The sequence below is a fragment of the Lissotriton helveticus genome, chromosome 6 (assembly GCF_964261635.1).
Source record: "Lissotriton helveticus chromosome 6, aLisHel1.1, whole genome shotgun sequence".
Lineage (NCBI taxonomy): Eukaryota > Metazoa > Chordata > Amphibia > Caudata > Salamandridae > Lissotriton > Lissotriton helveticus.
In genome coordinates, this window is record NC_136067.1 from 532015857 (window position 1) to 532043067 (window position 27211).

The window sequence follows — 27211 nt, forward strand, 5'->3', positions numbered from 1 at the left end:
CGGGTGATGGGTGGGTCAAACATCTTTATAGGGTCCAACGTGCATTAAACAATTTGCCAAGAAGTTCTCTAGGGGCTATCACTCCATAAGAGGTCGTATTTGGGACTAGAATGTTGGTACCGGACCTTGATTATCATGGAACAGTGGTGGAAAACAGTAAATTTGATATCAAAGATCGTTTGGCTGTTTTACTGGACTTAAATGCACTAAGATCAAAACAAAGCAACGTGTTCCTGAAGCCAACCACCACTGGGAAAAATCCCAGCGTCCCAACAAGGCCTGTCTGGATCCCAAAGCTTGGGGATCTAGTCAGTGAAAAGATCGCGGACAAGAAGGAATTCGGGCCTTCTTACAGACAACCAGTACCTGTCCTAGCAATCCACGGATCAAGAACAGTACTTTTGCCGCCCCTTGCTGGTGAAAAGGAGAAAATATTTGTGTCCATCGACCTGATCAAACCACACTATGTGGCCGATACTAAGCAAAAAGGCAAGTGGACTCCGACAATGTAGCAGACGCACTCCTCTAGCTACAATCCAAGAGGTTCAAACTGACAGACTCATCAACGTTTAAGATTCTACAGTGAGAAATGAAGGACTAAGCAACAAAGCTATGGAACTTGTACCTCTTGAAACCCAAATAGCAGTTCATCCTGATACACCTGTCTACAACAAAGTAACAAGTGAACAAGTGGTTCCAGCGATTTCAACAAATCCTGATGCAATTCCAACCATTGACAGGACTGCCTCTGGCTATTTCATTAACTTTGATACGTTTTCTGAGGATTTCAGCGAACCTGAAACAACGCCAGCACAAAGAACTTTCAAAGAAAAAGCAACAGACTTTTTTCATCACCTGAAAAAGACTTATCTGGTTTCACCATGGATTTAACTATGGATTGTTTTGGGCATATTTTTCTTTCTACTTTGGTTAGCTCTGCTAAGAACTCTGGATATGCTGATAAATGGAACATATATTCAAATGGACACAGCAAGTACAAGAATGAACTTAATCTTCCAGCCACACAAATTATCCCATTGGAAACAAAGAGACTTGTCAGCAGTGAAAATCACAGCCGTTCTTATACAAGATGGTATAGTTTGGGACAAAACAGAATCTGACATTTTTGGTCTGTCGGAGCTTTTGAAGAATCCACACTTATTTAAAATTTCATGAAGTGACTTCATTACCTCTAGTACCTTTTCTGATGATTGGGACTTCAAGACTTTTAATAATATGATGTCTGATCTAGAGATGCAGCAGTATTCGCAAATCATGAATATTTAGAGGGTTCATCAGACTATGAACAAATGTATTGTTATAACCATTATGATCATCATTTCTTGCACAAATCTGTGTTACCTAGAAATGTATTTCTGTATAACCAGCAGGAACATTGTCCTACACCACTAAAGGGTAGCTCAAAAACATTTGCAATTAAGTTTCTATATTTTTCAGGGTTCAATGTATACAATGCTGAGACATTTTACTTTAAAAAAGTGAACAAGACTGGAATGAAAAATATGTTAACTAACACGAAACAAATTTATTCTGTAGCCTTTATTGCCCAACTGTCTAGACAGGGTTTCGACTTTTGGAAAGACAACATTGAGACAAGATCTGCCTGGAGTTCAAAAGATTGGCAAGTGCAGGGGGTAGAAGCTTTGTTTAGAGCCTGTAAAATCCCTGAGCAAATTATGTTTTTGAATGATACTGTCCAACAAACGTCTTGCCTTGGGTTAGCTAAGATCAAAGACATGAATACTCCGTCCATAAATGCACCTGCAAATAATAACACTACAGAGGATGAGGTCGACATGCATACTATTTTGCATCACAGCAGATCAGATCCAGATTGGAACAAATGGTTGCTCTAGCCCACAGACACAAACAACTGTCAAGATCGATCCCTTCACATAACACAGGTTCCACTATCAATGGGCCAGACCCACACTATGTTCAAAGCCAACATCCTGGGGTAATAACAACATACAGTGTAGGGAAACTATGCCTTGATTGGCTACAGAAAGCTACACTACAGGATGTAAAACAACACTTATCTTTACTTAAAGAAGGTGCAGACCTTAGGGAATTCTTGCTAGGACCAAGAAAACTGCTTCAATCAATCAATCAATCAATGCATTTCTAAAGTGCAATACATACCTGTGAGGGTCTCAAGGCGCTGGGGGGGGGGGGGGCTGTTACTGATCGAAGAGCCAGGTCTTGAGGAGTCTTCTGAAGGCCAGCAGGTCCTGGGTCTGTCGTAGGTTGGTAGGGAGTGTTCCATGTCTTGGCGGCGAGGTAGGAGAAGGATCTGCCGCCGCCAGTGGTTTTCCGGATACGAACGGCATATAAACGTTTCTTATATGCCGGTATCTACCCTGCATATAATGAAGTATGGAAGATTACCCAAGCAGAGACTGCAGAACGAATACGAGAAATTGGTCGTATTATTTTAGAGAAATCTCTCTCTGTAGTAGACAATGGGTTAACGACTCTGTCATCCAGGATATATTCATTGGACAGCATTGTGTCTTCTGCCATAGACGTCATGGAACAAGAACTGGTCATGTTGCAACATGGTCAGTCTCAATTTTGTTCTATCATGCTATTAGGCTGGACGCTACAAAACTTATGTGTAGGCTATGTGCCTTGGCGTTTAATCAACACTACGTCACTGTTTTCAGAATTCAATCTCACTGATCAACAGATCAAATTGGCACAAAGGGGAGCAGACTATACAGTGCTGAGCATTAAACACTGAAAAAATCACCATTCACAGTGGCAGAAAAAACAGCTACTGAGTGGTTCATACATGGCAAAATTACTCTGCCTGTTAAAATTTTCATTTTTCAGTATTGCCTAAAACATATACCAGAAGGCAAATATGAAAGGTTGGATAAAGAATACATCAAGAGATCCTGGGATTTACCATACAAACACAGATGTTGGAGTGGGGGCGTGAAGTTATTCTTAGCATTTCTAACTGTGAAAATGCACTAAGTGGTTCTCTCCTTTGTCAGGGTATTAACTTACACAGGGCCTATGATGGTTTCACCACAAACTTATCCTGTCACCTGCAAGGCTCACCAGCTGCAGTGATTAATCTAATTTTTGGTCAACTTTCAAATGGAAGTTACCTCATGTTGAGTGATCACTGCTGCTGTGGCATGTTGCCAGGTCTTCTATGTCTAGTAACGATTAAATCCAGGGTCATTTGCTGTATGCAAGTCTTGTTTCCACAAATAGAGACAGTTAGGGAGTCACCTTTGTGGCCTTCACTGAACATTTCTTCTATATGAATTGATACTCTAAGGAGAATGAAAGCCATTCTTTTGCAACAAACAGTGCCACTGATCTCGGACAAAAAAAACTATGATCTACAAGTCGTAAGGACTTCTGCCGAGATGCATGCTCTTTTGAATACAAACTGCCCTATACATTTCTCAGAAATGCTGGGACGTATCTTAAACATGTTTGATATGAGCGTTATGGTACATGTATTTAAGAACATGTGTGCAGGACTGTTAGCACCTTTTCAAGCAGTCCTCGGAATATTTCCAAACTTCGTGCACTCTGTGTTTGGCAAACTGCCACTCCTTTTAGCACTCAATCCTGTTTTTGCTCCTACTGCTACGATATGGCAACCAAATCACCAGGGACACCCAATTCACCGTGGAGAGAGCTCTCCTGGAGATGAAGATTTGTGAACGCATCGTCCAAGTTTTGGGTTTACCTCATCTACGAGAATTAAATACCTCATAGTTTCTGTCATTCAGACCAATCTGGCAAGACTGCATCTTACCTGTTCGACACTGACTGCTTTGCGGTGAAGAATGCGTGCTAGACATCTGTCTAACACCCCCATCAGTCATGCCTTCAGATGTCAATACTCTGCTGGACCCTGTAACAGCCCATGCTCTGTGTTGTCCCCAGCGGCTACCAATCCTGATGACGGCATTCAATGAGATCTCACAGATGCAAATTGCTGCTGCTCAGGTACAAGAGGAAACAACAGGCATGCAAGTAACATCCGATACAAACATTTCTGATGTGTCCAATGCTGAAGGCGATAGTTCACATCTATGTGGTGTTAATCTTCTAAACAAGGTATTCCAACTTTCACCTACACCGGTGGACAACTTTTCGTCTAAGGAAATAGAAGATTTCATGTTTTCTCCAAGGCCTAACACTGACTTTTGATTTTGGCATACAGTGTACTGAGAAACTCTGAATTTGGCCTTCATTCTTTCAAAACAAGGGATTAACAGCCAGATGCATCAAACCAAAAAGTGCTCACAAAAAATAGCGAATAGCTATTTGCGAGCACTTTTTAGCATTTCCGAATGCATCAACCAAAAAGACCAATCCCGCAAAATACCGAATCGCTAAAATAGGGAAAAGCGATTTTGCGATTCCATATTTGCGAGAAATCCAAAATGCGATAGCAAATAAGGAATCGAAAAAAAATTCACTATACAATGCATGAAAAATCGCAAATAGGGATTTCTTCAAAAATCGCTATTTAGCAAGTGCAGATTAAGGGGAATCACAATCAGGTGGTAAAAAAAAAAAACTCACCTGCAAATCAGCTGAAGCCTATTTAAACCCATGAGGCCATAGTGGCCTTTCACAATGGCAGCACTCTACGTGTTTGCTAGGAGGAGGATACTTGCAGCAGGCCAGCCCAGAAGGAGAATCCAGGAGAGAATCTTCCGCCTGCGTATCACTTTGTTGGGACAAACTGTTGAGCAAATATATTATAAGTACAGGCTAAATGCTGTAATGATTCACTACTTAATAGATTAATTGGACCCACTATTGCAGCGCCAGACACTTAGGACCCAGGCCATCCCAACTCCTGTCCAGGTGCTATGTTGCCTGCACCTGCTTGCGTCAGGTAGTTTCCAGGAAGTAGTGGCAGAAGCTGGAGGGGTATCACAGAGCTCCCTTTCGCGGTTCTTCAAATCCCTTCTGGCCGCTATGATGGCTTTGATCCACAACCACTTCACCTTCCCCACAACCCAACAGGAATTGACCCAAACTAAACAGGACTTCTACCAAGTTGCCCAGTTTCCACACGTGATGGGATGCATAGATTGCACCCACGTAGCCATATGTCCCCCAGCAGTAAATGGGTATATCTTCTGTAACTGCAAAGCATAGCACTCAATAACTGTCGAAGCAGTGTGCAAAGCGAAAAACATCATTACCGACCTCGTAGCACAATACCCTGGGAGCACCCAGGATTCCTACCTCTTTCGCCATAGTGGCATGCACACACGTCTGCTCAGGGGCGAATTTGGCGAAGGACACCTGCTAGTTAAATTTAATACAATACCCCACACTGAAGCATGAAATGGCAATGTATACCTGACACTAACACTTTGGTTTAAACCCTGTAGGTGACAGTGCATACGCAGTGAGGGAATACATCATGACTCCATACTTGAACCCAGCCAGCCCACAACAACAGAGGTACAACGCAGCCCACATCAGGACACGTAATGGCACCGAACGGACATTTGGATTGCTCAAGAGTCGCTTCCGCATCCTGCATAAAACTGGAGGAGCAGTGCTGTACCAGCCGGAAACATGCTGCAGGATAGTGGCGGTATGTGCAATGTTGCACAATATAGCAACAAGGAGAGGTATCCCCATAGAGGAATCCGACACTGAGGACAACCAGTCCCCAGCACACCCACGCCGGGCACATTTGGTCACTTCAGCGGAGGGGCAAAGAAAACGTACAGACATCACCCAGCATTATTTCTAAGGTATGTAATGATGAGACACAACACTTAATTGCAGAAAAGTATTTATTGGCACGTGAAGCAGTAGAGGTGTTCATTTAAACATAGCTGGTGGCCATTAGCACATTAACAGCATGCACTAAAGGACAAATGAGACACACAAAGGACTTGAAAATCAGTCAAAAAGAATGTCTTGGACATGGTTAAGTCACCATGATGAATTCCACCATTCGGATTATGTTTAGCGTTTCCTCCCTCTCACACCCAAACGTCTTTCACCTGCATCTGCATCTACATTCTCGGATGCACCGGGAGGTGTTGGTCTACGGGTACTGAACCTCCTGCCAGTGGTGACTTGCGCAGAGATGCTGCTTAGGCTGGATGCCTCACTACCCTCTACCCCTGTAACATTGCCGTGCTCATCAGTTCTAGACTGCATCAGTTCAACGGCAGTGGTCATTTGGCCGAGTGCTTTGGACACATCCCCACAACAATGGCCCATATCAATCTGCATTTCCACCGACCGACGTGACAGCAGTGCAATGCTGTTGCAAATCTTGTTGTTAGACCTGGTATAGCCAGCCATGCAGGTCACAAACTGGTGATGCCTCCTCCTCTGTGTGTTGTTTGATTGTCTGTTTGCTTCCAGTTAGTTCCCTCACACTCTCACCCATGACTGATGGGTTTCTGTTCATTTCTGTCATCTGCAGGTTGATGGCTCCCATATGCCTTGCTTGCAGGCGCTGCACCCGCAACATCTGTGTCTCCATGCCACCCCACACATTGGGAGTTCCTGCCTCCTGTGCCCCGGTAAGGGTCCTTGGGCTGCGTCTTATTCCCATCCGGACATGTGCCTGAGGTGTAGTTGTGTGGCTCACACTTGGACGGCTTGTCTCAGGAGCAGTTTCAGGTCCCTGTTCTGTCTCCATTGGCTGCAGTGGTGTAACTGTGGCCCTGCGCTTTGCCGGGGCCTTGGTTTTGGGTGGTGGTGTCACAGGTTTCGACATGGCAGCCACTTCAATGACCTCTGTGCTTTCTCCACATTCACTGTCATCAGTGTCTACTTCTGCTGCATCTGTGATGTGAAACAGTGCAATATTATTTTGTGTTGGTGCTAATATTGTGCAACATTACATTTCATTACATTTAAGCTCTCGCTGTCTCTCATCACTGACTGTTCAGCATTTTGGTAGCATTTAGGCTTACAATGTTGTATTGTGACTGGCAATTTGGTTCTACAGCCTACAGGTCCCATAATGCATTTGTGTCCCTATGTAAAATGAGGACTGGACAATTTTTACTATGATTTTGCTGGTTAATTACTGATTGGACACGATTAGTATGTACATTGATGTGTTAAGTATCATGCATCTTACCTTGTGTGCTACTGGCCGCCCCAGATGTATTCAGTTGCGTTACTCCCACCACTGCTTCAGGCTGGATAGTGCCCTCAACCAGGTCCTCCAGGGCTGTGTTGTCTGGGATTGTTGAGCTTCCTCCTCCGGTCACCTTCGCCTCCTTCAGCCTTTGTGCTATCCGCTCCCTGGCACGGCTATGCAGGTCGTACCATTGTTTCTTTAAATCATCTATGCTGCGGTGTGTCACTCCCACAGCATTCACTTTGTTTTTGATCCTGTTCCAGATCCTTCTTTTTTCTGCTTCTGGTACTTTAACGGAGAGCTTCCCAAATAACTTGTCATGGCTGTTTGTCACCTCCTCAATGATGTTCTCCAGTTTACTCTCACTGAACTTTATTTTTCTCTTCCTGGCCACTGCACCCTCTTCTGTTGCTTTTTGGGACATTTTGACTGTCTCCACCTGTTAGCAAGCAACAGTTTTCGTTTTCTGCTCTCTCCCCCAGCACTCTGCTTCTGCCTCTCAGTCCCTCTGTGCACAGGTGGCAGCATGGGCTGATTGACTTCCTGGTTGTGAGGTCATCAGCCTGCTCCCAATGCGACTCTGTAGTTTTCCCGATCTGGCAATTTGCGATCTCGCAATTTGCGATCTCGCAAATAGCGAGATCGCAATTAGCGGGATCGCAAAAAATGCGAGAATGGAGGTTTTACACAATAGCGATTCTTTAACATGGGATCGCTAATGTATTTAGCGATTTTTAGCGATTCTTTATTTTTTCGCTATCCCCATCATGCATAGCTAATAGCGAGTCCTTATTTGCGATTCCTTAAAAATCGCAAATAAGGATTCTCTATTTCTTTGCTTGATGCATCTGGCCCTAACTTTGGAACTTTTTTCCCATGATTAGTTTTTTTTCTCCAAATTTGTATTTTTTATTTTTGGCACAGTAATCTGCTTATAGTAGAACTATTCATAGAGAACAGAATCCTTTGAATACTTCCAGAGACAATATGTAACCTTCCTCACAACAATTGCTTTATGTAATCTGACATGAAATGGTATCGGCCCTTTTTCTTCTGTATTTACGAGCCATTTCATTGTGTACATATATTTGATTTATTCATGTAGCATTCAAATGTCAACATGTGCATAGAATGAAACATTGCTTTAATATGTATAGCACCATTACATTTTATCCATAGCAACAGTTTTAATTTTTTTTTAACAATGTATTTTAGACATGTTTTTAGCACTTCGTGTGTAGGTATATTTTAGATATGTTTAGGATTTAGTAATGTCGTTCATATAAAACTGTAGTGGGTGTTGTGTGTCGGTTTAGGTACCATATATAGATTTCCCGATTTATGCCCTTATATAGGTACAATTCACATTGCCTTTATTTAGGCATAGACATCCAACACTTATTTAGGCATTGCTCATGCTAACCAAAAATGTCTTCGATTGTAGCAGTCCATATCTCTAGCATGATAAATAAGACTGTTCAATAAACCCTTTTATTGAAACACCCATCTCTCTATTTGTGTGCAACTCTGTAGAAATGAAGCATGCACGATTGACTGAGTGAAACTGTTATCTATTGTTTCCAGGATTCTGAGACGTGTTCCGATTCTAAGGGAAACAAAAGTTGTTATGTTTATGTGGTTGTCAGAGACTAATCCCTTCTTGTTCATTCCAGAAGTTTCTAGTGACCTCTGAGTTAGCTGGCATTAAGTTTAATGTAGTCGATGAAGACATACTGACCTCAGTCCTATGTCAAATCTATAGTGTATATTATTCCAATGCGCAGAGCCTATCGGGGACATAGGTACTACATTACACTTCTTCCACGTCTACAAACAAAACCCTTAAACAAAAGTAAGCGTGTAGTGCTGCCAGTGGTATGTAATACTAGATGAGGCAAGGGAGACAGGAACAAGGCTCAAGTGCGGGACAGGGAGCACAGTGTTTCCAAGGGGAATGGTGTCCGTTGGGAGTACTAGATTTGAAAGATGTAAAGCGCCCTTGTGCAGGTGGGGCATGCCCACAACTGGAGACCTCTTGAAATGTTTTCTACTAAGGGGACCCAGTTGTATTCCAAGCTTTTGTAGTTGTCTAGGGCAATGTTAGCAATCCTCTCCATAGTGATGGCTTGCCAGAGCTGGGCGTGCCACTGAGACATTGATTGCGATTTCTCTTTCTTCGGTGCAATCGCAGAGCGATCCTAGAGCCCCCAAGACACAACCACAATATCGCTAGATCACAAGATGTTTGACGCTTGAGGTAGTCGTCACACAAACCAATAAGGCAAACCCAAGGGAGGCCAAAATCAGGTACCCTAGGATGTCTTTAATTTGGGTTACATTTCGGACCAGAAGGAGAGGGTGGTCAGGCACTCCCTTCATATTCGACTGAAATCCCATAGCAGTCCAAAACTCCTCCAGCAAAGATTGTATGTGGCTTGGATTTTTTTTCTGTTTGGTAGGGTTAAGTTACCAGTCGAAATATAATGTGCCTCTTGAATACCTATTGAATAGTTCCTCCAGAGCTTGTGCCATTTCACGTCTGGGGTTATCTCTTCAAGAGTTTGCTCCCAAAAGGTGATGTGATGGGGATGTGGGGTGAGAATTGTAATGAGCAGTAGGTAGTAGAGAAATGTAATTCCCCCTGTCAAACACCCTGGCCATCTAGCACATTTTTTAATAGGGGTAAGGTATCTAGTGGCTGCTATCCTAATGTCTATGTGGAGTACCCAGTGTTTCAGCTGTGTGTAACAATAGCATTCCGAATCTGGAAGATTAAAGTCCCTTGATCAATTTTCAAAGGTGAGGTTGTGCCAACTGTGAAAGAGGTAAGAAATGGTGAGGCACCCCCTTTCTCCATAATACGAAAGGGCCTGGCTGAAGAGCGGGCGGCTTGCCTGGTTATAGTGAATTGCAGTAAAAGGGGAAGGAAAAGTAGTATGCAGAAAAGTTCGATTTACCTCGTCCCCCACTTTAAGAGTCATTTTAGTAAAAGTACTATGGTATGCATTAAGGGGACGATCTATCTTTAGCTTCCGTGATATATCTCATATATACCTGCCTACCACAGCTCTATCCATGTGCAGCCAATGTTTACGAGAATCTTGTAGGGACCTCGTGGAAATCACCCTCAACTGTGTTGCTTTATAATATTAGTGTAAATCAGGTTGAACCAGGCCTCCCAAGTCTTTCGGTAGCCTTACAACATTTGGTAAAGTAGACGAGCTCTGCAGTTTTGCCGAATGAAGTGGCCTATTAAGTATTGAAGGGTAGGCAAAGAATTGCGATTGATCTTGATGGAGAGCGCTTGAAAGAGATATAATAGTTTGGGTAAGACAGTCATTTTGATTGTATGGATTCGGCCAAGCCACAAGATATACATGGGTGCCCATCTCTTGAAGTATGCTTTTAGTTGCTGTAAGAGCAGGAAATAATTTGCCTGGGAGAGGTCTGCTATTCTAGGGGTGATGACTAGGTAAATGATGCCCTTTTCAGCCCATTGGAAAGGCAGAGAATTCACTAGAACTTCCATGTCGCGAGCAGGAAGAGTCAAGTTCATCAAAAAGGGTTTGTGCAGATTGATGCTGAAGCCTGCCACCTCTTCATAGAGCCAGACCTCAGGTGGCAGAGCCATCAACGAGGGCTGGGGGTAAGTGAGTGACAGCAACACAACAGCTACAAATAAAGAGATTTTGTGTCCTGTCGACCCAAAGAGAAGGCCTTGAAAAACCACTTTTACTAAAAGGTGTGTTATTAAAATCTGAGTTCATACAGCCTAAACTTCATTTCTCAATCTTGTCCCAATTGAAAGTTACACATTTAAACTTGTTACAGTGCAGCCCCTATGATAGCCTATGGAACAGGCAGCCTTTCAATAGTGAAAAATGAAATGCACAGTATTTCACTATCAGGACATGTCACACACAAACACCAGTATATGTCCTACCTTTCACATACACTGCACCTCACCTCACAGCATCCTACCTGTGGGGTGTCTTGCATGTAAGAAAAGGGAAGGTTAGGGTTTGGCAAGTGGGTGCACTTGTCAGGTCATCACTGCAGTTTACAACTGAGCGTGCAGACACTCCAGTGGTAGTTCTGAGACACATTTACATGGCTACTCGTGTAGTGGCACAACCAGTGCTGCAGGTCCACTAGCAGCATTTTATTTTACAGGCCTTGGCCCACCCTGCACATTTTGTAGGGACTTACCAGTAAATCACATATGCCAATTATGGATACTAATAACACTCACAGTTTATACAGAGAGCATATGCCCTTTAGCATTGATCAGCAGTGGTTAAGTGCCCAAAGTCCTGTAGCCAACAAAAAAGGGTCAGAAAAATAGAAGGCAAACGTTTTGGGGATAACCCTGCAAAAAGGACCAGGTCTAACAGTACCAGATAAAGGAACCTACTGAGACATTGCAAATACCGTATGTGATAAAGGTTTCAATGAATGATATTATTATTCCTGGTTCTATTTCAGATTACTGAGACATACAGACTGTAAAAAGAATGCTGTCTGATTTACAGCATATGTTAGGGGGACTACTAGGAGGCTCCACCTCCTAGTAGTCCCCCTAATTTCATAAAGAGATGTCCTTATTTTCAGAGTGACAACAGATGAAGTCCTTCACCTTTCTAGTGTTCACAGAAGCCACGACTGCTTCCAAAAAAACTTATCACTACTGCTGACTAATTCCACTGAGTTTAGTCAGAATCTGGATATATGAGAATTGGAAAGCAAATATTAATGAGAAAAGTACTTGGGGGACCATTTTTTGGGCAAATTTAAGTCAAAGAACCCTTATTTCAAGCATGCATAATACCTAAAGAACTTATTTTTCTGAACAAACCTATACCTGTCTGGGATTTGGTACCATGAAAGGCCTAAGAAACCTTCTATACCAAAAGTCAATTTGACTCTGTTCAATGACTGGCACTTTCAAATGAATTAGACATTAATTATATGATCCAAAATGGAACTTAGAACTCTAATCATTTCCCTACTGAAGGGTTAGACTTTTGGTCAAATAATTCTAATACCTGCATGTGTTGTTTCTTCAGTACTCCTGGACCTAAAGCCAATCATCCTGAACCATGTTATAACATGGAAATACATGTACAACTTATGCTAGTGATGGTTAGAACATTTGAGTCTTTCAGCTGTGAAAAAGCATTTTTCACTAATAAAAGAAAACATGGATTTTCGGATTTTCTACTAAGGCTGCATCCTATTAGAAATAAAAGATGCCTAGCAACAGGCATATATGCCATTTACAATGAGCTGAACAAATACTCAGACAAGGAAGCAGCAGTAAGAATTAGGCAAATAGATCAAGAACATTTTCAAGCAGTCTTTAAAGGTACCGACAATGGAAGGCACATGCTTTCTAAAAGAGAGTACTCATTAAACCACATTCTATCCTCAGCCTTAGATCTAACAAAATGGGGTTTGGGGTTATTACAACATGGACAAGTTCAGTTAAGAACTACCATAAAATTAAATTGGGCATTACTAACTCTTAGGTCACGTTTTGTGCCTTGGCAACTTTTAAATGAAACTTTTTTTTCATTATAATCTAACACTAAAGCAAAAGACAAAGGCAAAGAGAGAATCCACCTATACACTATTGAGTATTGAGCACAAGGAAGAAGCACCATTTTCAGTTAGTGACACACTACAGTTACATGGTTAATAAATGGTATCATATCTCAGTCGATTACAACATTTTATTTTCACAGCTGTCAAAAAATATAAATACTTAGGCTGGTATGAAACTATGCACAATTCACAATTGTTCCATGCATAGAAGTTTCTTTTTTCTAACGTGTTTAATTGTTATGTTATGTTATTCGCATTTATACCGCGCTCAGCTTCCCCAGCAAAGGGGCGTCCCGGCGCTTTGCAAGGTACACAACACAACTCAGTTAAGGCCAAAAGGGAACAACAGTGATAGAAAAATAAAACAGCTATTCAAATAAGATGGTCTTGACAATGAAGATGACCCCATATTTATATCAGTACAGTTAATTGCAAACACTTCCTTCCATGTGATACTATGTGGTTGCATGGAATGTGTAGCGCTTTGATGCCAGAGTTAAGTTGTGTTTTATCTGTAAGCCCCACTCCATTATCCCCACACACCAGGAATTGTTGAATAATTGTTCTCATTTATTTTTAACAAATATTACTTGCTGTGGGCTGGAACCCGGCCAGCCATATGTGATTATAGTTTCAAAAACAGTACAGTTTTGTGAAAGGCCCTTGTACCCATCACCTAGAAACATAGTTAGAAATATCCCTTGGCCTTGATGTTGTAAGCAAATGATTGACAGTTTTGCTCTTAAAAGAAGTCCCTTTGACTTCTGTGGATGTAATATACAATCTGCAGATAGCCAGAACTACTTCAAAGATTCAGAGGCTGTTACACATGCAATATTTGACTTATTTTGCTGATATCATGCATATTATATTCAGCTCGTCTTTGACAACTGATTTTGTACATCGTTTTAATAACATTGGATCTGATCTGGTGAATGGATTTAAAGCAGTATTTGTACTGATACTATAATGTTTCCATTATTGGTTCTCCTGCTTGTTTGGAAGTTTTCCAACCATCTGACTGATAATCGGCTTTGGTAGTGCTGTCTTTTTCCTTTTCCAACAGGGAACTCAACAACATAGAGTACACTTATCCAGCTGAACAAAAATGCAGAGAGACTTTAGGATGTTACTTGGGATGTCCTTGGCTATATGAACTCAGCAAGAATTGGTTGCTATCCTTTCACAACATGGATGGTACATGATTGAATCCTGTGTTCTGGTGCTAAACTGTCAAACTGAAATCAGTCTAGATCTACTTTTTGAACAAACTCCAGTTTATTACTAATTAAATAGGTTTGTTTCTGATGCTGCTAGCAAGGCACCTAAAATACATAGTATAAAGACCAGGGATGCTTTATTTAGAAAGAGGAGAAACGTGAGTAAATATGAGGATTAATTGGTGCACATTCACATTTAAAATATTTGTTGTGGTAGATTCTTTTGGATATGTTAGATGTTGCCTTATTGGATTTTGAAATTAAAGAAATGTATCCGGAGTTATGTAAGAAGCTATGGGGCTGGTTATGTTAACGGTTGGACTTACGTCCGACCACTATCGTATCGGGGATGGGACAGCCTGAAAAGCTGTTGGCGGTCCCCAACACCGAATTAGAATGCATTCACCTTCAGGGCGGTAGCAAAGTCTATTTTTTGTATTGCTGCGTATCCAAACAGCGCACATTGTGCATATGTTTGCACTATGTGGCAGGCACTATGTGGTGTCTGACACATGGTGCAGGGATATGCAGGGGGCTCCATTGGTACCCCCCAAAACCCAACACTGAGGGCTAGGGGGGAAGGGGGGCCTGCTACAGGTCCCCAATATGCCTTTCCACCAGCTTCGTCATGGCGGGCAACCTGCCATGGCGGTGAGGGACATCATAATCCTTGCTGCGGTACCTGGCAGGCACCACCACGATTGTAGGGATCGGAGTGCCCTCTGACGGTCCAATGGGCTCCTTGATCCCATCGAATTCGTGGCTGTCTGCCTCTACAACTGCCACCACTCTGCCCGCCATCTCAATGTGGCGGGTTGAAAATATGCTTGGGTTGGTGGTGAAACCACCACTGACAGGCTGTCGATGGCAGTCTCACCGTCATCCTAATCAGGCCCTATACCCGTAAACTGGGGACTGATGATTAAAAAGCAATACGTTTAGGGCGTACATTTTCTCTGCCAGTTTCAATTTAAAATTCCAATTTTTAGATAAGGTTCTTGAGGCTAGTCAAGGAAGATGAGGACATTCACAGACATTTCATGTAATTTATTCACAATGTAGTTCATGGATATACATCTACAACATCTAAAGGGTTATTTTAGCAAAAACCCTTAGGTTGATGCTAATTTACACAAGTTCTCTTTGAAGCTATTGTTTATTGTAGCAAAAGCCAGTAGGTATATCTTGTTTATGTAGATATATGAGCAACTGAGTTTCCTGATTTAAAATGTTGTGCAAATTAGCATATTGATATAATATGTCAAGCTGCACAGGATATAATGCCTTCTGTTCTCACCAGGGTAGTTTATGCAATAGCGAACGGGATCACTAAAGTAATAACAGGTTTTTCCCTTAACAACTAAAGGGTTTTTCAGTTGTGTGACATATATCAATGTCAGACCTGCCAACTTACACAGTGCCAGAGAGTGTCATATGATATCGACCCTCTACAGGTGAAGAGTAGATTTCACACAGTAAGCATAAGACAAACTGAAAACCCTGGCAGAAAATGTGGGCTTCCAGCTCATGTTTGGAGGCCTTAGGGACATCCATCACAGGGCTTGTAATCAAGTTCCTTCCCCCCCAGAGCATCAGCACCAGTGTTAGTTTGGACATTTTTACTAGCGCTTCTTCTGGTTCCCAAGTCCGGCCCTGAATACTTTCATGAGGTTATAGCCTTAAAGCCGGCTCCCAAGGGGCTATACCTGTTGTTTAAAGTCCCTGAAAATGAGCGGTGAGCAGTGTTCCCCGCAACCTGCGCGCGTGCGCTACCGCGCACCTCAGTGACCCCGAGCGCGCACTGGTCTCAGTGAAGCGCGCACATACCGAGAGAACATTCGCGCCGCCGCTTTTAAAACACGAGCGGCGCGAAAACTGTTAATTTTCAGGTACACGTTCCATAGCAAGTGGCTTTTGCACTTGCTAGATTTATTTCCTAATGAGCCACAGCAGCGGGCTGATTGTGATCCATTGTGAAAATATGCCTGTTAATTGCAGCGCAGTAGGGTGCTGCAATTAACAGGAATACTTTCACAAGTGCCCAGAATCGGCCCTCAGCCGAGCTCCATTAAGAGAAGACATGCATCAAGTTAAAAAGCACGACGTGTAAAGTACACGTCGTGCTTTTGGGCTTGCTGCATTTCTTCTCTTAATGGAGCTCGGCTGAGGGATGATTGTGGGCACTTGTGAATGTATTCCTGTTAATTACAGCACCCTACGTGCTGAAATTAACAGGAATATTTTCACAATGGCTCACAATCAGCCCTCAGGTTTGCTCTATTATTACAAAAACAGAAATGCGACATGAAAGAGAACCAAAAACGTGGTCATTGTAATTTCCTTCTTCAGTTAACACAAAGCGATCTATCAGCAGCCTCGATTCTCTTCCTACATAGCTGGCTGTTTAAATATCCAGAAGCTTATGCCCTCTACGTCCTCCCTCAGTACCAGGTGCGCAAATACATCAACTTTGTAACGTTTTCAGAAGGGTTTGAGTCGCTGGCGAGGTGTATGGTACTTCCACCTTTGAAACTTCGTCCTCTGACCTCCAGCCTGAATGCTCGTAAACATGTCAGAATCAGGGAGTTTATTACGAAAATAATTGTTCCTATGAACATTGCTCGCTCTTTGTTTTGCTTTTGCTAAGATCCGATGTTAGTGAGTCTGTTGTAAGATACTAAAATTATTAATGTCTAAGCTAAAATGCCCACACAGCAACAATCTTATACGTAAAATTCCTACCTCTCCAGGCTACTGTAACTATAAAGAATTAAAGAACTTCAACACAGCTTGTATCAGCTTCATGCAGCCGTAGTCAGAGCAGACCATGACTAAAGCACTAGTGACAAATAGGTGCCGATCCAACTTTCAACGCGGCTGGCACCACTTAGTTAAGAGCCTGGTGTTTGTAGTGGCTCTGTGACATCCACACAGCCTGCTGGTGTGATCTGGTGCAGCAGGTAGCAGTGTACCGACCGGGGCAGGCACCGCTCAGCAGGGCTCAGTAATCAATATTGTTAGGGTTGGAGAAGCAGTGCTATAGTCAGGTCTAATTCAGCATACCGGCAGGCTGTAATGCGTGCCACACTCTCCTGATTTCTGGTGCTTTACAGTAGTTTTAAGATCTTCTTAGAGTTTCTTGTCGCTCAAATGGGTATAATTTCTGATAGTTCTATGTTTCCCTCGTCTCCATGGCTTGAATTTGCTTGCGGGAAAGGGTCACTCATAGTCGTTGAAGTGTCACTCATAATTACACTGCAATTATGGAAAGGTCACACATAACAATCTGAAACCTTGGCAGCTATGTATTTGGCACTCCAGTGAGTGCTGCCACTGAGGCTGCTGGACAGTCTCAGCTTGGTGGTGCCCGCTGCCTGATATGGTAATGCCACATGAGTCTGGGCTGAACACGGCTGCCAGAGTTTATTTGGTGCCTGAGGCCTCTCATAACTCTTGCCCCGCCGGTACTCAGAGGAAGAGTTTTAAAAGTTTCACCAGGACTAGTCAGCGCTGCCCATCCCTGCAACCTTAGAGGTCAGCGTAATCAGTTTTTTACATGTAAGTTTTAAATTTCTGGGCAAATCACTTAACAAAAAAAAATTAATGTGTCAGCCTATAACGTAACTGGTGCTCATGTAAAGCGCTCTGACCCCTCCGGGTGGAGTTTGCGCTACATAAAACTAAAAAAAAGAACAAAAGTGTATGAAGCTTCACTTTTTTCAAGTTGTCACTCACACTTATTATTTTCTTTTAAACCACAGGGCACAAATGTATGAATGTGCCTAATTGCTACAAGTATTAGAATAACTTTGCCAAGTATTATTAATATAGGTTCTGTTTTTAAAAAATGTCATCATAAATAGGCCGGGAAGGTGGCTGGGTGTACTGAACGCTTGTCGCTGGCTAGTGTGATGTTTTGGCATTTAAAACTGGGTAAAGCAGACTTATCCTCTCATCTTTTCGATGTGAGTACCCTAAACTATGTAATTGTAACAACTGCTATTTCCATACCTTATAAATGGCAGAAATGTAGTGTTTACTGCTGTACAAAATCAAACTTTAATGATTGGATCCTAGATATTGGTTTTAAAGATCTGAAAAGTGACTGATTAAAGGCATTTTTCACTGGAAAAGGTTTCAATCCTAGAGTGAGTTACCTGACTGCTGCTTCCCACCAGTGTCTGAGAGCAGCTTTGCTTTCAGTCTTGAGCTGCGGTGTGTTTTGTTGCTTCAGCCAGGGAGAAAGGAAAAAGTCTATAGCTGCAATTTAAAGATGTGTCAGAGCTCACGGAGAGCCACAGGCAGTTCCCCTCATGGTTTCTTGCTCTGGCTCACAGCAGTTTTTGCTTCTTACGGGGCTCCTTGCATGCTGTTTTATGGGGGCCCATCCACCAGCCCAAGCAGCATCAATGCCTTCTATGGTGATGCTAGTAAAATGAAAACATCCTGCATAGCCTCAGTCACCGACGCTGACAACATTGTGAAGTCCTGTAAGCACGCACACAGTACATTGCCACTGTGCCTGCAGCCAGCACCACAAAAAGACAAACAATGTTTTATTTGCCCAACACTTAATTCATAGTTGTATTTCAGTACTTACTGTGGATGACGCTATTCAGTAATTCTGTCAAAGGCGGATGTATTCGGCTAAACGTTAAGATTTGGTGCTAGAATACACACCAGGTAATTCACCAACTCGTGTTCTAAAGTTTACAATGGCGATAGCAAGTAGGGTGTACTACCGTACCCTGTGTATGGCTTACTGCTTTGACGTTCCTCAAAAGGCAGCCGGGAGCTTCCAAAGAAAGCATATCATGCGCTTTCATAAAACTAAATCAACTTGATTGTGACTGGTATACTGTGACTGACAGTGACTGGTGGTTATACTTACTGTGTTCGTTCTGTGGCTCCTCTTCTTCTTCCCCTCTGCAGCGTGACTCTCAACTGGTGACGACTGACCATCTCACTGCTGTCTCCTAACTGCATGATGCAGCAGTGCACTCTCCCTCGCCCTGTGGACTCCAGTCGGCAGTCCCGGGCTGCTTAGAAATAATTTGCCGGCGTGGCCAATAATTTAGCTCCTGTGCCACCTGACAGAGCGGGCGGCCTGGACAGGTTTGAGCACCATCACGCCTTACACATTGTGCTTTTGGACGCTCTGCATTTCTTAAGTAACACATAAGTTAGAAATCTCTGCTTAACCTAGTGTGCCGCCCAGCTGGTATTTTGCTGCTTCTTTCTGTCTCTGCATCCAGATATATAATACAACAAGTAACATTACACCTACAGCAGTAAAATCTTATGATGGTACCACCATTGGAGTCTCGTGCTTTAAACCCGAAGTGTACTTGCCTGTGTAACTAATTCATGTCATGGCATTTGTATCCAAATTACAAACCTGTCTTAAGACCCTTAACATGGTGCTGTATGTGTGGAAATGCACAGTCTTTTCACTTTTTTAAGCAAAAGTTTGGAGTGATATTTAGCACGGTACCCACACACGCGGCTTGGTTCCTGGCGCACATAGCCATGGCTGCAGTGCACGGAACACCTACATTGCCGCACACAGAGGAAAAAAATTAGAGGGAACATTGGCGGTGAGTGTCAAAAATTATGGAGAGGGACATTTACAACTTGTATAGTCCAAGGCAGAAGGACTATAAGGCTATTAGAATATTCCACCCACTAAAGGTAGAATGTTCTAAATTAAAATGGAAACATATGGAGACACCAGCCATTATAAATAAGGAGCTACTCCAGTGTCTATCATAAAAATCTTAACATTCCAATATTCTAATATCATTCAGACACATGATGAAGCAGATAAACTGCTGAATTCCTACTTGACACATAGACCCGATTTTTAACACCTTTTGCAAGAACATGGTGCTCATTATACGTTTCAGAGTCTTAAGAAATAGATCATGAAGAATCTTTGGGGCATATTTACAAGGATTTAACGCCACTGTAGCATCAATTTTTATTACCATATGTACAAGTTGCTGCAAAGCCCAGTTATTGCATTTTGTAAGCGTCAACGTCTATTTTTCACAGCACCACTTTGCTTACTGTGACTTACCAAAAATGAGATGCAAGGTAGGCATTCCCGTGAAAAAACGTATGCAAAACACGCACACATCGCGAAAAAAGATAACCTGCCACTAAGTCACATTCCTGGCAGTTTCTTACCACTTGAAATTACCTAAAGTTGATGAAGGGCAGCACTGAAAGGGATCTTGCAGCTCTGCCCTGCGTCAAAAGAAAAGGGCAGGAATGCGCTGTGCCTTTTTCCCCAGCGCTCATGCACAACTGGCTGCCATGCTCCAGTTCCTGCACAAAATCAATCACAAGATGTGATTTCCTCTTTCTATGTGTGCTGCGCAATGTAGTACACATGGAAAAAGGAAAAAATTACAAGAAATGAAAACACCCCTGGGGTGGTGTTAGATTCTGATGGATTCCCAGGTTTATGAATTCTCGTAAATCTAGGAATGCTTCAGATTCCATGAGTGTTGCATAGTGAAACCCACAGCAACGCACATGGAAGGCTTCATTCACACAGTGTTCTTTGTGAAAGGGGCAACTATTTACAAGGCCTTGTAAATATTCTGTGGCACATTTCACCACCGGAACATCAGCAACAGGAAGCTGGAGACAGGGAGCCACGGAAAGCCAGAGTCTCTCTGCAGCTTTCGGGAACCGTGGAAGAAGGAGAGCAGAAGCCGTTGGGGAGCAGAGACGTCCAACCGGGAAGATCATCGGTGAAGACAGGAGGTGCTCAGTTAGGGTAGCGTTGATGTGGGGAAGCGTGTGCAGAAAGTTTGAGCTTCTTTTATAGCCTGGCAGTATAGCTGCTACAAGTGGAAGTGTGCTGACAATATGTCACCATCAATTATGCCATGTGTGCTTGTCTATGGTTGTGTGGGCAAGTGCCATGGTTGTGAATGCAACAAGTGTAATGCCTTTCGCGTAACTAATGTTCCTCATGTATACAATCATTGTTGGACATCTGCCACCAGGGATTACTCAGATCAGTATCACACATGATACAATGGGACAGTTAAATTACCAACATACTGGAAAGTTCTATAGTACTGGCACTATTTCCACTCCAGGTTGGACAAGCATGAGTGTGTGCAATGTGCTAGGACAGTGGGAAGCCGTGTCATGACAACTACCATGGCAGTGCCATAGAAGGGAGAGTATTCAACTTCAGAGGATAAGCCTCATTCACCTCTGGCAAGATGAGGTCATTGCCCATTGCGTGCTTAAGAAGGGGTCAATAGTCTGCCTTCTGAATCAGATAGCACCTGCCCTGCAGCCCACATCCCAGCGCTGCAACAACATGCCTCCATAGGCCAACCTATTCACTGTCCTCCACATACTGGTGTTAGGAACCGTTCAACCTACCACCGCCAGAGTGGCGGAATTATCATAGGCATCCTTTTCCAGGTTCCTCCCCCTGTCCTGGATGCCAAAATAAGCCTGGCAGGTAACAACGACGTCTCCAAGGGCATATTGTGTCATAGAGGAAATCCGCATTGCTATTGCCAGTGCAGACACACAATGAATTAATACCAACTACTGTCAGAGCTATGGCCTATGCTGGACGCAAGGTGTCTTGCATTGCAGTGTATGCAGGATACTTGTTCAATGGTTCTGTGCAACCTCACAACACATATTTTAATATCTGTATAGTGTTCCTACAGTAGACACTGTGCACCACCATGTGTCGTAAAACAACTCACAGGGTCACATACATCCACTTTTATGTCCATGCCTTACGCATTGAAACAGCAAATTCCCAATCAGAAATGTTAGGAGTAATCTATGATGAAAGGTCTAAGGCTGGTGTTGTATCAAAATTGGTAGAACAGCGCTTTGTCTTGTCTTAACACGCAGGGATGAGTCATATGTAACATATTTATGGTGCATCCCTGTGCATGCCCTTGAGCTAGTGCCAACAAATCTAGGCAGTGCCAGTGCTGGCATACTTGTGCCCTGTAGCAAGGATGACTGAACCTCATGGTAATTTATTCTGTGCATGAAGGGACACTTTACAGCACAAAAATAATCTGGAAAGGGGATTTGCCTCATCCATGTGCGCTGCAGCATGTAGCACATATGGAAGAGCTGAAATGCATGAGAACTAAATACACATCTCCTAGTCTTGCCTGGCTAACATCGCATTTTCAGAATTGTAAAATTTGACACAGCCCCAGATATGTGAATCTAGAGATGCATCAGAAGCTATGGATGTTCTGGTGGAATGTCCGAACCCAACACCAATTTCCCACCCCTTAACTGAAGTGGACTACTGGGGTAAGTCAAATATGAACAAGGTGGTGCAAATCAAGGTTAGCTGGCTTTGAGCAACCCTCTAAATTTGGGGATGTTTTTAACACCACAAGAACATAAGCAAAAGGGATGTCCCATTGGTGTTTGTGTCTTGGATGCTACCCCCAAATCTTCGACACATGTAGTACATTCTTGGTTGACACACATGTGCGTGTCTCAACACCATGACAGTATGCATCTGTGAAGGTTTGCATGTTGACAGTCCAGACACATTTTGAACCAAAGACATCTGATCACTGCAAGCCACATACACAACATATGTCACATGCCATTGCCATAGACTGTTGCCAGACATGCAACAGCTAAACAAATGGTACAAATACAGGTCACATACTACTTAGCCTTAATTTTTTTAACCGCATTACACGTTATGTTATGTTATGGTATGTTAAAATCTTTTATACCGCGCACGGTCACCAGACGGTTTCATGGCACTCACAGACAAATAGCGGGGAAACAGAACAGCAGGATTTACTCATAGGCTAATTGAAAAAGGTGGGTTTTAAGTAATTTACGGAAACAGGTATAATTGGGGCAAATTCGGAGTGAAATCGGGAGGGAATTCCACAGTGAGGGAGCCAAGAAAGAAAAGCACAGACCTCCATGCTTTTTGCGTTTATACCTAGGGGCGATTAGTACGTTATGATCAGTGGAACGGAGATCTCTTGAGGGGGTGTAACGCTTTAGGCTGGAAGTGATGAAAACAGGGGCAGAGCCAATGAGAGCCTTAAAGACAGTGCAGCCCAATTTAAACATGCAGCGGGAGGCCACTGGCGGCCAGTGCAGTCTCCTCAGCAGGGGAGAGATGTGTTGGTATTTGGGCTGATGGAAGATCAGTCTGGCCGCCTGATTTTGTACCAGCTGCAGCCGGTGAAGATGGTAGGCAGGTATCCCAACATAGAGGGAGTTAGCATAGTCAATACGGGAGATGACAAGAGCCATGATGATAAGTATGAGGGCTTCAGTAGTCAGGTACCTACGAATTTTGCAGATCCTGCGTAGATGGATAAAGCAGGAGGATGTAACAGCATTGATTTGAGGCCTCATGGACAAATCACTAGGTATAATTACACCCAGGCTTTTCACCGAATTGACAGGACGAGGCGGAGGTCCGAGGGAGGGGGGCCTGAAGCTGGAATTCCAAGGGTTAGCTGACCCTCCTATCAATACTAACTCCGTCTTGTTGGGATTGAGCTTCAACTGACTGAAGTGCATCCACTCAGAGATAGCAAGCATGGTGGATTGAAAATTGGCACAAGAGGAAGGGGAGGGGTCAACGGGGAAAATCAACTGTAAATCATCTGCATAGTTAAAAATGGTAGCCGGGGTGTGACGGAGAGAAACTATAACGGGTTGCATATAAAGATTAAATAAAAGAGGTGAAAGAGCAGAACCTTGAGGAACACCACAAGAAAGGAAGGAGTAGGGGGCAAAGAAAGTGGACAGGTGAACTGACTGGGAGCGCTGGTGCAGGAAAGACCTGATCCAAGTCAGGGCCCTGCCCTGAATACCCGCATTATTGACACGGTCGATCAAAATAGCATGATCGACCGTGTCAAAAGCGGCTGACAGATCTAATAGAACAAGTGCCTGGGCAGTGTTCTTATCGGCGCCTTGCCTCAGCACATCCATTACGTTAGCGTGAGGTTTTCATAGCTGCAATCAAAAAAACTTGCAAAGTACATGAGTTGTCAATAGAAAATCAAATCTAAACCATTAGCAGCAAAAAATTTACACAAACTACACTTGACTTCCACCTCCGGTCTGCAATGCAGCCTGTTGATTAGTAGCCAGTTTCTGCTTAGTGTTGCGCTTGATATCATGCCATCGCTTTTAGAAGTCCATCACTGTCCTCTTGTCTTTTGCAATGGAGTTCACCTTGTTGACTATGAATGAATGAATGAATTACGGACTTGTACCGCGCACAGCTACCCGAAGGCATCCCGGCGCCTTTCGCTCACTCATTCAATAGATTAGACAGACAGGTGAGTTTTTACCAGCCTCCTGAATTTTTGGTGGTTGGATTCCAACCTGATGAAGTCAGGAAGGTTGTTCCAGAGGTTGGTCGCTTGAAGGGAGAAGCGTCTCCCGCCCGTACATTCTCTCCTTGTTTTTGGGACCACTAACAGATTTTTGTTGCTAGATCTGAGGGTCCGTGAGGGGAGGTAGGTGGAGAACATGGCTTGAATTAATCCAGGGCCAGTCTTATAGAATGCTTTGTGTACAGTGATCAAAGCCTTGAACTCTACCCTCCTTTGCACGGGTAGCCAATGTAAATGGCGCAACCCAGGTCTGGCGGATGTTCTCCGTGGGATGTCCAGCAATAGACGTGCGGCACAATTTTGCACAGTCTGAAGGGTTTTCAAGGTATTTTGCGGAGCTCTCAAATAGAGGGCGTTAGCGTAATCAAGCCGTCATAATATCAAGGCTTGTACCAGAATCCGCCTGGAATCGAATGGGAGGAGTTTGATGACTTTTCTGAGTTGTCTATGGACTGCCATATAGCGTTTTTGGTCCCCAATGACACCTTGGAGCTGCCCAAGAGCTGGTGTTGTTGCTCCATCACTTCGACAATCAGGATCTCATTCTTCTCCTGACTGAATCCCATATTTATGAGGACTTGTGCCACCACTGCGTAACTTTTTTTGTGATGCTGGGGTGGCATAAACAATGCACCACACTACACCCAATTTACAAAGTGCAGCATCTAGGCAGATGTGTCACTTTGTAAAGCCCTGCACTATACTATGCCTACATCAGATATATTGTTTGCAGGATGGGTGACCCACATACAAAAGCATCGTACAAGTGACGCAGTGAAATATATGAGATGTCACTGTGCCACTCCTATGACTCGGCTGTGTCACAATCCTTACGCCTGCTTCAAACAAGAGTAAGGAGTGACAATGGGATTTTTACATGGGAGTTGGCAATGTGTATTAACACATTACTGGAGTTATGTTAGTAATCCGACACACTGTAGCAATGCGTCATTATTGCGCCAACAGATACGTCAGGATTCCTGATGTATCTGTTGAGTCCTTGTGACATGGAGCATCATAGTGCAAATATGGTGCATCCATGGTGTAGCAAGGATGGTGCAATGCAAAGTGACGCATCACTGCTTTTCTCCAGCAATGTGCCACTTTTCAAAATGAGGCCCTGAATCTGCATATCCTCTTCCTCTGGGACTCTGACTGGTCATCCTGGCTGTTCAGGAGTTTGAGGGGGGTTGTTGGCCTGTGCTCAATTTTGTCCTGGCTGCTCCATTCTGCATTACGGTGTTTATATTTAATTTTTCCTTTGAGGTGTATTTGTAAGCTCTTTTTGCCGCTAGGCACTGAAAAGTGACATTGAGCTGACTAGCACGAATTTTCTTGCCGCCAATTGGCTGGCTGTCACTTTTTCCATGCTAGCATGTATTTTTTCATCACCTTGACACTAGTGTTAGAGAGAGTTTTTGTAAATATACCCTTTAGTTATTGCATTGTAAAAGCATGTAGAAGAGTGTAGACTAAATAAAAATGTTTGTTTGAATACCATAGGTTTGTGCTTACCAAGATTCCCTGGTGTACTCTTTTAATGTGGAATAGAGCTGTGAAAGTGATGACTCATATGTTGTGGAAGTTTTATTAACTAGTCTTCTCTGAAAAATAATATATGTGAAGAATTAAGAGGACTAAATGTAAACTAGGTAACCTTATTAACGATTATTGAAGAGTTCTTTTAATATTATGTTTGCTCCTGGGAAGTGTGCACCATCTGAGAAAAAGAAATGGTGCTGCATATTTATGCTAATTCTAATTTCACGGAAATATTCAGATCATGATCTTCATACATGTACTAATGAGAATTATTAGAAACAATTTAGTTGCTTCACATTTTGAAATAACTTTATACGTTGGTACCTTTGAAATATAGTTACACATGCAAATTGCTACTGAAGTAAAATGCTTTATAAGTGGCAAAGATTTCAGAGAGAATAAAAGGTTTAGAAACATTTGAATTAAATTCAGATTTCCATTAATTTACAGTGTGTATTTCATGAACTAAAATTCAATTGAGGCCTGCATTTTCCTTCTCGTGCTCGATTCTTTTCTTATGAGAAAGACTCCTACATTTACAATGTGGGATGAAACAATGTTTCATAAGAGTTCCCATGCACATACCAAGACTATTTGCAACTAATTTGCTACTTTTGGAAAATCTTCTCTAAGAAGTTGTACTTTTTACCTCACTCATGAGCCTTTACTGAAAGCCAATTGTTTATAATGTAACATTTTGAAAACTTCGACAGCTCATGTGATGAGCTCCACCTTTTTTCCATAAAATGTGTCTTTTTTTATGCTGCATGACAATCATCCTATACAAACTGACCAATGCACTCAGTGGTCTGATCAGATGAGTGGATCCAGGAGGTGTGACCCCGGAACTTGGAAATGATATTATGCGTTGGACTGATGATCGGACACACATTCTTTGTGCCACTTGTTTTGACACTTTGCCACCTTTCCAAAGAGGTTTGCTTTCTGTCAGACTGAGAGACAGCCTTCGGAATTGCAGAATCTTTTGGCTGGCGCATGCACTATGAGGGCTTTTCCTGGTCTTCTTTTCCTCTTGGGAGAGAATGTTTGAGCTGACATGATCCATGTCCTTTCCTCAACTCTCCTTGTAGAAGTTTGTTAACTGATGGCCTAAAAGTGATACATTTGATTATTGTATACTCCTAAAACCAGTGTCTGCTGTTGATGTATGTATCTTCTCAATTTACTTATAACTTCTAACCGTTCACAAATCCTGTTTCTGTTTCTCTACAACTTGTCTCCAGTGATTGGCTTTGCATTTCAATAGTATTAATGAGAGATTGACATTCTAATAGAGAAGTCTTTAGTCAACA

General features: G+C 42.8%; 1 protein-coding gene across 1 annotated transcript in view; it reads right to left on the reverse strand.

Annotated features, from left to right (window-relative positions):
* KHDRBS2 (KH RNA binding domain containing, signal transduction associated 2) overlaps positions 1-27211 on the reverse strand; it is a 1768831-nt gene that overhangs the window by 743887 nt on the left and 997733 nt on the right. The window lies entirely within an intron of this gene.